Source organism: Choloepus didactylus, chromosome 10 (genome assembly GCF_015220235.1).
Source record: "Choloepus didactylus isolate mChoDid1 chromosome 10, mChoDid1.pri, whole genome shotgun sequence".
NCBI classification, from domain to species: Eukaryota; Metazoa; Chordata; class Mammalia; order Pilosa; family Megalonychidae; genus Choloepus; species Choloepus didactylus.
Genome location: NC_051316.1, coordinates 26,916,358 through 26,929,141, shown reverse-complemented (window position 1 = coordinate 26,929,141; position 12,784 = coordinate 26,916,358).

Genomic DNA, 12,784 nt, shown 5'->3' with positions numbered 1-12,784 from the left:
TGGATCACTGATAATTCTGTTTGACATTTTGAGGCACAACCAAACAGTTTCCCACAGTGAATACTGCATCATTTTACATTCCCACCAGCAATATATGAGGGGTCCAATTTCTCCACATCCTCATCAACATTTGTTATTTTGTTTTGCTGTTGTTGTTGTTTTATTGGCTAACCTAGTGGATTTGAAGTGGTATCTCATTGTGGTTTCAATTCACATTTCCCTAATGACTAATGACTTTGAGCATCTTTTCATGTGTTTTCTAGCCACTAATACATCTTCTTTGGAAAATGTCTATTCAAGTCCATTTCCCAGTTTTAAATTGGTTTGTTGTCTCTTTTTGTTGTTGACCTGTAGGAGTTCTTTTTATATCTGGATACTAGATCCTTATCAGATATATGGTTGGCAAGTATTTTCTCCCATTCTTTGGATTGTCTTTTCAATTTCTTGATAGCATCTTTTGACATGTAAATTTTTTTAGCTTTGATGAACTCCAGTTTTCAAGGCTCTTGGCAGTAGATCTGCCATCTATGTGTGAATTTCAGAAAGGTATCCTGTCCTCTCTGGCTGGGACCCTACTCTGATTCAGCGCTAAGGTGCAGGCTTGGGTAGGAGAAGCTTGGCTGGATTTTAGCCTCCACATTTCCCTCATGGGAGCCCTTGAAGAATGAATATGATGTACAACTCCATATGGTGATCCTGCGCATTTAAAAAAAATCTTGAATTTATCTATGAGACCAAGACTCAAGTGCACACAGATTATATGGTAGGTGAGCCCAGGGAATGCCAGCAGGTGAGTGGGATGTAAGAGACGGAAAGGACAGAAGACAATTAAGAATTAACAATCAGACTTGTTAGAGATAGAACCCAATCCTGGGGGAAAAGTCTGGGAAGCACTAGAACACAGGCCTCAGAGTTATCGCAGTTTAGGGAGAGGGAGCTGGGGCATTCATACACCACATTCTACTATGTATAGGTGACTGCTCTTGTGGGGGGAGGGTTAATTCCCCACAATTTCAGCCTCTTCATGCAGACAGTGATGCCTCCCAGTACTTCAGAGAAATGCTCAGACTAAGAGATGCAAACACTGGCAGCTGGAAGGCAGCTTGTGCCTTGGAGTGTGGTAAGGCCCTTGGGATCTGGGTGTGGCACTATTGTTTCTTTTTTGATGCTAAAATTTTAAAAATAGGAAGCTTCCATGCAAAAAATATGAGTTTCTGGTTTCTTGGGGGTGGGGGGGACATGAAGATCTGGTAACACTGGGCTGATACTCTCACTTGGTGGCTGTCAGCTGACTAAGCCCTTGTTGGAAGGCGCCTGTGTTCGAATTCATGCCAGGCTCCTTCCAGCTGCTGCATGCACACATCTCTGACGTGGCTCCTGTTGGCCCTCAGATTTGTGATTCCTGCCCAAGTTCACACAACTCCTGGCCCAAAGAGCCTGGGTGATGGCCGAGTTGGGTGCCGTGTAAAAAGTGGCATAAGAAAAACAAGATCCAAATAGATGTTTTGCCTTTCCCCCTAAAGAGCTATGACCTGTACATGTTTGACTTGTTGCAAGAGCATTTAAAGCCCTTGCCGGTATTTTCATATATGAAACTCCTTCTAGCCTCCCCAAATCTAGGAGGGGGCCGGGGCTTTGATCCGGGGCCCCTCTGCGCCTGACCGGCCCTTGGACGCGCATGATCAATCCTGAGACACTGGAGGACTCAGTGGGCCAGCCCTTGCATGAAGCCTCTGGTTTGAGTCTGGCCCGGGGCCAAGGCTTGGTGGAGCTCGCCTGCTGGAGAAATCAGCTGACATGGCGTGACCTGGAGCACATGCTGGGCAGACGGGGTGCCCAGCTGGGGTCCTCGTACCTATTAGTAGCCAACTGGGTATCATAATAATCAGTAGCCATGAAAAGCGGTAAGAAAAGATCATTTTTGTAAACTCTATCTCACCCACTCGTATATAGAACTGGCTACTATCAAGGAACTCTGGAACAATTTTTTCAGGGCTGATCTTTATAAGTTAGTCTCTGTAAATACAGAAAATCTGACTTTAAGTCTGTATCAGTCAGGGTTCTCCAGAGAAACAGAACCAAGGATATATACCTATATCTATCAATATCTATATCTATATCTATATCTATATCTATATCTATATCTATATCTATATTATCTATATGTATATCTACATAATAAATATAGATATAGATATAGATACATATAATGTCCTAGATAAATAAACAGGTAGATAGATCAGAACCAATAAATAAATGTGTATGTATATATCCTATTCACATACATGGATATAGATAAATAGAGAGATTCTAAGGAGTCGGCACATATGTTCTTGGGGGCTGGCAAGTCTGACACCCATGGAGCAGGTGCAGCAGACCAGAAACTCAAGCAGGAGTTGATGTTGTCGTCTTGAGGCAGAATTCCCTCCTCTCAAGGAAACCTCAGTTTTTGCTTTTGGGGCCTTCGAGTGATTGGATGAGGCCCACCCACATTATCGAAGGTCATCCTTTACTTCAAGTCAACCAATCGTAGATGTTAGCCACATCTACAAAATACCTTCACAGCAACACCTAGATCAGTGTTTGTGTTAGTAACTGGGTCCCTTACTCACGTCTGTATCCCCTAGCCCCGGTGACATGAAAACTAGCCATCACCTTGTCCCTTCAGTTCTGGCTTTGTGGTCCTCCCCAGCACTCATGATGGGGTTGTGGAGCACTTCTGTAAGAGGGCCTCTTCCTTGGGCGTCTCTCCTCTCTCTGTACCTGGTTTCTCTAGCATGGCAGCTGCAGGGCAGTGGGACTTCTTATGTAGCAGCTCAGGGCTCCCACGGGGCACGTTCCCAAAGAGTGAAAGCCTGAAGATGCCATGTTGTCCTTTATGGTCCAGCCTTGGAAATCACATGGTGTCACTTCTGCGTTAGTCTCTCAGTTGAGGAGTCACAAAGGCCTGCACAGATTTCAGGGGAGGGGCATGGGCTCCACCTCTGACAGCAGAATGACCAAGTTCTGTAAGAGCATGTGGGGTGGGAAATACTGTTGCGGCCATTTTTGGAAAATGTCAACTACCACAGTGTCTTAAATGGGCCCTGGTCTAGTGGTGGGGTGCAAGGCCAAGGATTCTGGAAACTCTGGGCCCTTTGCTATCGGCTGTCACCCGAACTGAGCCAAAAGTGAGACCACAGTTTGTAGCTGCTCCCAGGGTTCCTGGGTGTTGTAGTGGTGTTTGGGGTTTGGGTGAACTAGTGGGTTCTGAAATCAGAGATTTTTTTTTCTTTAAATTTTGTTTACACACACTCCATATCCACCAAACTAGTTAATGGGGGCTATTGCTGGTTTGTGCTTTCACTTACAAAAGCTGAACTCTCAGCAGCCTCTCCCTCTGTCTGGCACTCTGTGATGGTTCTACAAGTCCTATCACTCAGTCAATGCCAATCCCTTTTCCCAGCATTCAGTTTTCTACAAAAACTCCTTATTCTGCCATTTTGCATTTGTGCAAATCTCCCAGCAGACCTAACCAGAGATTTTCTTTTTTTTTTTTATTTGAAGGTTTTTTTTTTAAATCTTCATTTTATTGAGATATATTCACATACCATGCAGTCATACAAAACAAATCGTACATTCGATTGTTCACAGTACCATTACATAGCTGTACATTCATCACCTAAATCAATCCCTGACACCTTCATTAGTACACACACAAAAATAACAAGAATAATAATTAAAGTGAAAAAGAGCAATTGAAGTAAAAAAGAACACTGGGTACCTTTGTCTGTCTGTTTGTTTGTTTGTTTCCCTTCCCTATTTTTCTACTCATCCATCCATAAACTAGACAAAGTGGAGTGTGGTCCTTACGGCTTTCCCAATCCCATTGTCACCCCTCATAAGCTACATTTTTATACAATTGTCTTTGAGATTCATGGGTTCTGGGTTGTAGTTTGATAGTTTCAGGTATCCACCACCAGCTACCCCAATTCTTTAGAACCTAAAAAGGGTTGTCTAAAGTGTGCGTAAGAGTGCCCACCAGAGTGACCTCTCGGCTCCTTTTGGAATCTCTCTGCCACTGAAGCTTATTTCATTTCCTTTCACATCCCCCTTTTGGTCAAGAAGATGTTCTCCGTCCCACGATGCTGGGTCTATATTCCTCCCCGGGAGTCATATTCCACGTTGCCAGGGAGATTCACTCCCCTGGGTGTCTGATCCCATGTAAGGGGGAGGGCAGTGATTTCACCTTTCAAGTTGGCTTAGCTAGAGAGAGAGGGCCACATCTGAGCAACAAAGAGGCATTTGGGAGGAGGCTCTTAGGCACAATTATAGGGAGGCCTAGCCTCTCCTTTGCAGCAATAGTCTTCCCAAGGATAAATCCTGTGGTAGAAGGCTCTGCCCATCAAACCACCAGCCCCTATGTCTGTGGTCATGTTAGCAACCATCGAGGTGGGGTAGACTAATACCCCTGCATTCTCCACAGGCTCCTCAAAGGGGCTCTACACATTTTTTTCCTTGTTTTTTTTTTTTTTAATCAACTGTATGAAAAATAAAAAAATAAAAAAAAAATTAAAAAACATACAATAAAAGAACATTTCAAAGAGACTATAGCAAGGGAGTAAGAAAAAGACAACTAACCTAAGATAACTACTTTACTTTCAACATGTTCCTACTCTACCCCAAGAAAGTTACCTAATATAGCAACATTTCTGTGAACTTGTTCCTACTATATCCATCAGAAATTAACAGACCATAGTCATTCCTGGGCATTCCCAGAACGTTGAATTTACCCATGATAGCTTATCTGTTCTTCTTTAACCAGAGATTTTTAAGTGAATAAATGGAAGAAATGCCAGAGTCCAGTTAATATTTGCTGAGTCTCTGGGGTTTACAAGGTGACAGGCTTACCCTTGACATTTGTAGTGCTTGGAGGTAGAGAATACACAGAAGCCCACCTACCATAGGTCTAAATATTTACAATTTATAAATAGAGCTAACCAATGGTTAAATAAATGGCTTAGCCTCTTATCTTGGCAAATATCCTTCATAACAACCTGGAAGACCAGATTTGAATTTAGGTTTCTTGGGTTCTTAGGAGTCCATAAGTGGGGAGAGGTAGTGCTCAGCCCCCTTCCTAGCTTCACTTCACACCTCATTCTGTTCTGTTCCATAAGGGGCTTCGAGGTGTGTGTGTGTGAACACCCCAGCCTGCACATCCAAGCTCTGTCCACTCATCCTGCAAACAGCCACCTCTTGGCCTCTTCCCAGGCCTGGAAGTGCATGCTCTAGAAGCACAGTCTGCCCTGGGGTGGGTGGATGGGGGAGAGCGTCCATAGAGGCCTTTGAAGCAGGCTTGGGGCCATTTGGGCAGAGAAACCTGGGATACCAGGTATCTAGAGTGTAGTCTAGAAAAGAGAATCTGGGCTCTTGGTAGGCCCCTGAATTCCTCATGGCATGAGGAGGGGAGTAGAGTGGCCAGAGGAGGTCCGCCAATGGCTGGGAGGCCCAGGGCTGTGGCCCTCTTACCCAGTCCATTGGCGGCACTGCTTGGTGTTTGAGCTTTGTGTTCCATTTCTGCTCCTGGCTCACCTGCCCACAGTCATGCTTTTCTGGACAGCCTCTGGGTGCTATCTTTGGGTGCTTTCTTTGGACAGATGTGGATAGGTTTGCGCAGGCTTTGGACAAATCCTGTCCATGCCTCATTTCTTTTAATCCTTACCACAACCCTGCAAGGCAGGTGCCTTTATTTACCACATTGTACAGAGAGAAAACCCGAGACATTAAGTAACATGCTCAAAGTCACACAACTAGTGAGTAGCAATTTCAGGACTCGAACCCAAGTCTTTCTAAAAAGCTCTTAACACTCAATGAACAACATCATTCTTCTCAAAAATTGACTGGTGGATTCCTTGGAACCTTTTCTGGGCACAAGAGATCCTTGGACTCAGGTAGCCACCAGCTAGTTCTCTCGTACACCTATGTCAGAAATTTCCATTTTGCATCTGGCATTACCCTTAGACTGGGTCTTTTGTGAGAAGAAGCTGTAAAGCTGTACCTGACTGCACAATGCTTTTGAGATGTGGAAACATGCCAGCTAAAGAAGGGAAGGAATTTTTTCTAATTGGTTCCCTGCCAAACCGATCCAAATGTATACAAAATTTGTCTTTGGTCCCCCCTGTATTTTCGTTTCCTCCCTGCATTTGGCTTTCCCATGAACCGCCTCTCATTCCATTTACTATTATCTTCGATTGAATTATGAAACCGGAAGAATTTGCAGGACTAGCCAGAGTAAATGGTTCTTGCTAATCTTGTGGTTAGAAGGTCAAATCAGCAAGGCACTTGGGTGTGAAGTGTCCAGGGCCAATTTCATTATCGTCCCTATTTGTAAAACCTGGGTGAGAAAAATTATAATAACAATAAGAAAAGGATACCTTGAGTGGTTTTCCTGTTTCACTTAAACTAGCATACTCTACAACACACTGCAGAAATCCAGCTCTCCCCTAAGCAGTTTGTCTACCTCTAACCTAGCTCTCTTGTCTGGAAATATCATTGCTTGTTCAACCCCACAAATGTTTGTGGTGCTGCAACACATCATATTCAAGGCAAAAACTCTGCCTCCAAAAAAAACAGAGTTCCCAGTGCTATGTTCTTGTTACTGACTTAGGAAATATATGGGTGCCTGGATATGTTTGGGAAATGCTCAATATTATGTGGAATTGCTATAAAGATTAGAGTCCAAGAAAAGTCATACGGTGGATGGCATAATCGTTCCCAATCTTTGTACTCCTCCCTGTATTTATTTCCTTTTGCTTCCAACTATCGGTGGAGGATGTTTTCTTGTCCCAGGGATGTTGGGTTTGGTCATGTGACTTGCTTTGGCCAACGGGGTCTTAGCAGATATGATGCAAGCAAAAAACTCTAAATGTGCTTGTGTGATTGGGTTTGTTTCCTTGTGCCTCTATTGTCACCAGGAGAACACGCTCTGGGTAGCCTGGTCATTCCAGTAGAAAAGGAGATATGAGGAAGAGAACCAAATCAAACCTGCTGCCTGGAGTCAAGCCCAGTGAAAAGACCAGCCAAGATCAGCAATACCCAGCCCACTGCTGATGTGTGACCTAGATATAAATGTTTGTTGTTGTAGCCACTGATTTTGGGGTGTTTTGTTGGCAGCAATATTTTTGCAAAAGCTAATGCACGTATGGTCCACTAGAGACTAGTTAAATAAATATCCCTTATTCTATTAGCACAACTCAAGAAAGCAAGGATGCTCCACACCATAGCTCAACCACATAACTTTGAGGATTCTCCTGTTGACCCAAGTAGATCTACAATACAGCTTTCCTGGCAGACCCTAAAATGATGAAATATGCTAACATAGAATTTTGGGATAACTTCTAAGACTGAACAGTGGCCATCTAAGAATGTTTGCCTGGCAGGGAGGGGAGGGAATGAAATGTAGCAGTCATGAAAAGAACTAGGAAGTTCATGGCTGAGGGAACGTCATGAAATAAATATGGAAAGAAAAAAAAGGAACATTGTATATACATTCTTCAGGACTAAATTTCTCAAGACCTTACTTTCTGGGTGGTGAGTGAATGGTCTGAATGTGTGTCTGTACCTGGGAATGTTTTTCTTTATAGATTCTTTTGGTTCTCTGGCTGTGGTTTTGTTAGAAAGGATTCGTTTTCATAAACTAGTATGAAGGCCATCATATGGCCATGTATTTGGCTCAGACATCTATTTTTTCTCCTTCTGCATTGTCTCCCTAGGTGATTCTACTCAATCCCATGGCTCTTGATCCCATCTTTACTCTCAGGAATTGAAAATACATCAATCTCCAGCCAGGGCTTCACCCTGCACTCCAATCCCTTATACCCAACCGTCAATTTGATAACTTCACTACTGTTAACTACCTGTTAAACATGTCCAAAATTGAACTTCTGTTATTCATATACAGCCCCACCCCCAGTACTCTCCTCTCCTCTTGCAGTCTTTCTATCTTAGTGGATGGAAGTTCCATCCCTCTGATCACTCAGGCCCAAAACCATGGAGTCACGTGACATCTCTCTTTTACTCCCATCTCCTCTTGCCAGGCTGCTATGACAAATACCACACAGTGGGTTGGCTTAAACAACAGAAATTTTTTGGCTCATAGTTTTGAGGCTAGAAGTCCAAAATTAAGATAGCAGCAAGACTTGCTTTCTTCCTGAAGACTGTAGTACCGTGGGGCTGCCTGCAAGCCATCCTCAGGTTCCTCTGCTTCCTTGTTTCTCTGCCTCCATCACATGGCAATGTCCTCTTCTTTCTGGCTCTGTGACTTCTGGGTTCTCTTTATAAGGCCTCGAATAATCCAGTTGAGGCCCACCTTGGTTCAGTTGGCCACACCTTAACTAAAAATAACATCTTCTAAAGGTCCTATTTACAACGGAGTCACACCCACAGGAAAGGTGATTAAGATTAAGGACATGTATTTGAAGGAGAACATAGTTCAACCTACCACAACTCCATTTGTTTGATCTGTCAGCAAATCATATGGACTCCATCCAACATGCATCCCAAATGCCACCACTTCTCACTGGCCCATGCCACCTTATCTCCCCTGGATTTCTCAGCAGCCTCCTAACAGTTCTTCCTGCTTAAACTCTGCCCCCCTTTAGTTTGTTCTCAACACAATGGCCAGAATGATCCTGTTAGAATGTAAATCAGGCTTGTCATGCCTCTGTTTCCCATTTCACTTATAGTAAAAGACAAAATTCCTCCTCTGACTTACCCAAAGCACCCCGAGGCCTCTCTGCCTTCAGCTCCTTCCTTCTCCTTCGCTCACTGTCTCTGGTCCACCGGCCAACTCAGTTTTGGTCAAGCACGCCAACCTTGCTCCTGTCTAAGTGTCTTTGTATTTGCTGTTCTGGCTGCCTGGAATGCCCTTTGCTCAGGTATCTGCTTGGCTTGCTGTCTTCTTCCTTCAAGTCTTCACTCAAAAATCATATTTTCATGGAGGAAGGTGCTCAATAAATACTTGTCAAATGGTCCAACGAGTTGGTTCACTCAGGGCAAGACTATTTTTGGGTCAATGTCTTTCCTATTGTTTTTCCTGGTTTGCTACCTGTTAACCTATGTATTTATGCTTGAGGACTTCCCTGTGCCTTGGGGTCTTGAATCTGGTCCTCCCACACCACCAGTGCCATTGTCAACATCAAGGCTGACATTGGCTTGGCACTTACTACGCGCAGGATCCCAGGCTTAGCACTTCCTCTACACCATCTCCTTTCATTCTCAAACTACCTCAGGAGGCAGATGCTGGTACTGTTTACATTGGGTGGGAAGTCAGTGTCAGGTTCTGGGAATCTCCAAGGCCACATCCTGAGCGTATCTTGCTTGAGCTGGTCTAGGCTTGGAGAGCACATTTCCCTTGTCCTCTGGCTCTGACTTGTCCTCCTTATTTGACTCTCCAAGGATCCTGGAAGATTTGAAGTCCCAGGGTAGCTCTGAGGCCTTGTAGGCATGCAAAGATGGGCACCATAGCTAGAAGGCCATGCCTGCAATATGGAGAAAGCCTAGCTCAGGGCCTGCCTGGCTCCATAAGGGTCTCCTGACTGAATCAGTAAAAGAGCTCAGGGCAATATTCTGAGCAGAGAAGGGTGGAAAAAATGAGTAAACATGCTTAGGTTGTTTAAGCAGCACCAATGTTTAGTCAAAGCTGGATCAATATCAAAACTGCCCCCAGACAACTTAAAGGTTAGGAGCATGAGGGAGAGGGGTGATGTCCTGGGTGGTCTCGGAACTCTGAGGGCTCTAACGACATGTAATGGGATGCAATTGAGCAGAGGAAAATGCCCTCCCAGCAGAGCTGATTGTATGGTGCCACTGTGTCCTAAGGAAGTGGTGAAATCCCCTCACTTAAGGTATTTTTGACTACTTTGGGCAAAGTATCCATTATGTGTGGAGTGGAGGGGGTGGGATGGGGGCTGCCTGTGGGACTGAGTGAGTTATTGCTTCCCCAGTCCCCATGGCCAGCATACAAGGGAGCTGAGCTTTTGTCGTGAAAGAACTCTAGTTTTAGAGCAGGGTTGGAAAGTTTGATCCAGAAAAACATTTTAAGGAGATTGTGTGGGAACTTGTGAGTATTTCTTGAGGTTTATAATCAGGACATAGGAATACGTTTGTTTCCCTTCTCTACAAACAACCTAGAAGTATCTCAGTGTGGGTGGGGAGAAATATATTGTTAAAAAGCAGCCAGCCTTCCAGGGACCCCAAAAGATCCCCAAAAGTCTGCCTCAGACGCTCGTGAGTTGGAGTTTGAGTTCTGAATTCCTCTTATGAGGATCAGGGTTTCAGCAGATTCTTTGCCAGGTGTTCCGAGTCTGGTTTGGGGTTAGCAACAGGAAACAACAGCAAAGAAACGTCCCCTTTATCAGCAGGTATGTGGGTGTCAGTGGAGAAGGGGATTTCTTTTTTCCTTTTCCCCAACTTGTTCAAGTAAGCAAAGGACTCGAAATGACAGCTCACGGGTCGAATTCAGCCACAGACATGTTTTGTTTGGCCCATACAGGGTTTTAAGAAAAATTTGAGCCAACATTGAAAAAACGCACACACACAAAACCAGGAGATTTCACATAAATATCTGAATTTCTCGAATGTCCTAAAGTATCAAAAGACCTAGTAATTTGCAGTCCATGCACTTTGTGTGGCGATAGTAGGTGGCCACCCCTGTCGGATGTGGCAACTGCTCTCCAGTTCACCTCAGTCCCCACCGGGTTGGATTCAAACATTGCCATGAATTGTCTGGTCCCAGGAGAATCTGAAGTTGCCACTCCTGAAATAAAGTGATCTTTTATTTCAAGAAGTAAGCATGGACATTTGAATAGTAAAGCAATTGTTTCATAGCACACACACACACACAAAATGCATGGCAGTCTAAAAGTCTAAAAGCTATACTCCTGAGAGTAAGAGTTTGATGCCAGGATTTAAAAAACAACACCCCCCCCCCCCCATCTTCAGTTGGGTTTCCTAGGACCAGAGCCTGAGTCGGGAATTCTTGTGCAAGGGACTTATTTGCGTAGGTGCTTCTAGGAGAAGGGGAGTGAGGGGAGCGGGATAGGGAAGGAGAAGGAGCTGGCAAAGATGTGGTCTCAGCCTGATCCCATGGGGGGCTCTGGATTGTGGGTCCCATCCAAGGCAAGGAGGCTTCTGTTGCGGGGAGGGTGACTGTCTGGAGAAGGCAGCTGTGAGCTGTCAGCAGCAAGGGGTGGGGAGGTAGGTAGCTTACTGGCTGGATAAATGGAATTTGTAGGGGGCATCAACAGCTGTTCCTTTACCGCCTACCACCCATGATAAAAGTAATTAATGCTTATTAGGAGAATGTAAGGAAGGTGAAGGAAAAATAGTCACTTACGCCACAACTTAAAGAGAATAATTGTTCATATTTATATACCACATTATCCTTTCCTCTTTCCTTTAACACACATGAAATAACTTGAGCCCTTATCTCCCCAAATTTTGGGAAATCCAGAGCCCTCCCCCAGATTTCTGAGCATTCTGCAGAGGGGTGAGGGGGTGCTGCAGCAGCTCTAGTGCACCCCCAACTCTAGGGCATGTAATTGACCAAAGGGGCAGCTGCTGGGCTCTGAAATGGCAGTGTTTGTGGTGGGGCCATGATTCCCGCAGGCAGCTCCCAGCCATGCCTGAACACCACAGCAGACATGGTTCTGCAATATGAGGGCAGCCCTAATTGCTGACTGGGGCTTGAGGCCTGCCCGAGGCCTTGCAGAACCTGTCTGGCACTCCAGGACCCACTGTCCCACCTTCCTTCCCTCTCTCCTTCTCTCAGGGTCAGACCTGCATCACAGTCTGATGGCTCTCCCAGGCTTCTCCAGCCCTCCACCTATTTTCTCTCCAGGCATTCCTCTTTATAAAATCCTTGCTTGCTTAATCCCATCTTGGCATCTGCTTCTCAGACCTGGGCTAGCACGACTCCTCATATTCTCCCAGGGGTACCTGCTGTCTCTCATTCAGGGCTCCTACTCTCGTGTTCTCTCCTCAATTTGTGGTTATCTCTGGCCATCTGGGTCCTTACCCCAGCTGGGGCATTCTGGGTGCAGAGGCTCGGGGGTCCAAAGGGAGAAATGAAAACAGAGAGAGACCCCAAAGACATACCTGATGACTTAATTTTCCTCTGGCCTTACTTTTATTTTAGGACCCTTCTGTTAGGGGCTGAATCCTGGACCCACTTGGAAGTCCATCCAGAAAGCCAGAGAGAATAGCCAAGGCAAGCCTGAACCCCATCCGTCGTTCAGACTAGGGATGCTACATCATGACTTCATCGCTGTCCCTGCCAATCTTATCTCTTGTATTGTACCCTGCTCCTTGCTCAGGACTTGGTTTCTCCACCTTGCACAGCCTCAGACTTGATGTCACGGTCATTTTCTTCTCCTTGGTCTTCCCCAGTGTGCTACTTACTGGTTATAGTAAAGATGTTTGTTTCCTTCTTGTAGCAGATGTTGATGCCCCACCCACAACTCATGGATATTCACCTCCTTGTATCAAAGGCTGCTCACTGCAAGCCCCTGGGACTCTCTGCCTAAGAGCTCCAGGATGCTTGGCCTGAGCTCAGGGCCAGCCAGAAGTGTCATAAAATTAATGTCCCAGCATCAGCTCTCACCAATGACGGACAAGGCATGGGATGAATGCCCCAGCTTCCTAGCCTCTTGGGCTAACTCTGGGGCTAATCCACACTGCCTCCAGAGGTCCCCAGAGGGATTGAGCTCCAGTTGCCTACTGAAGTAGCTGGCTTGGCAATGCAACC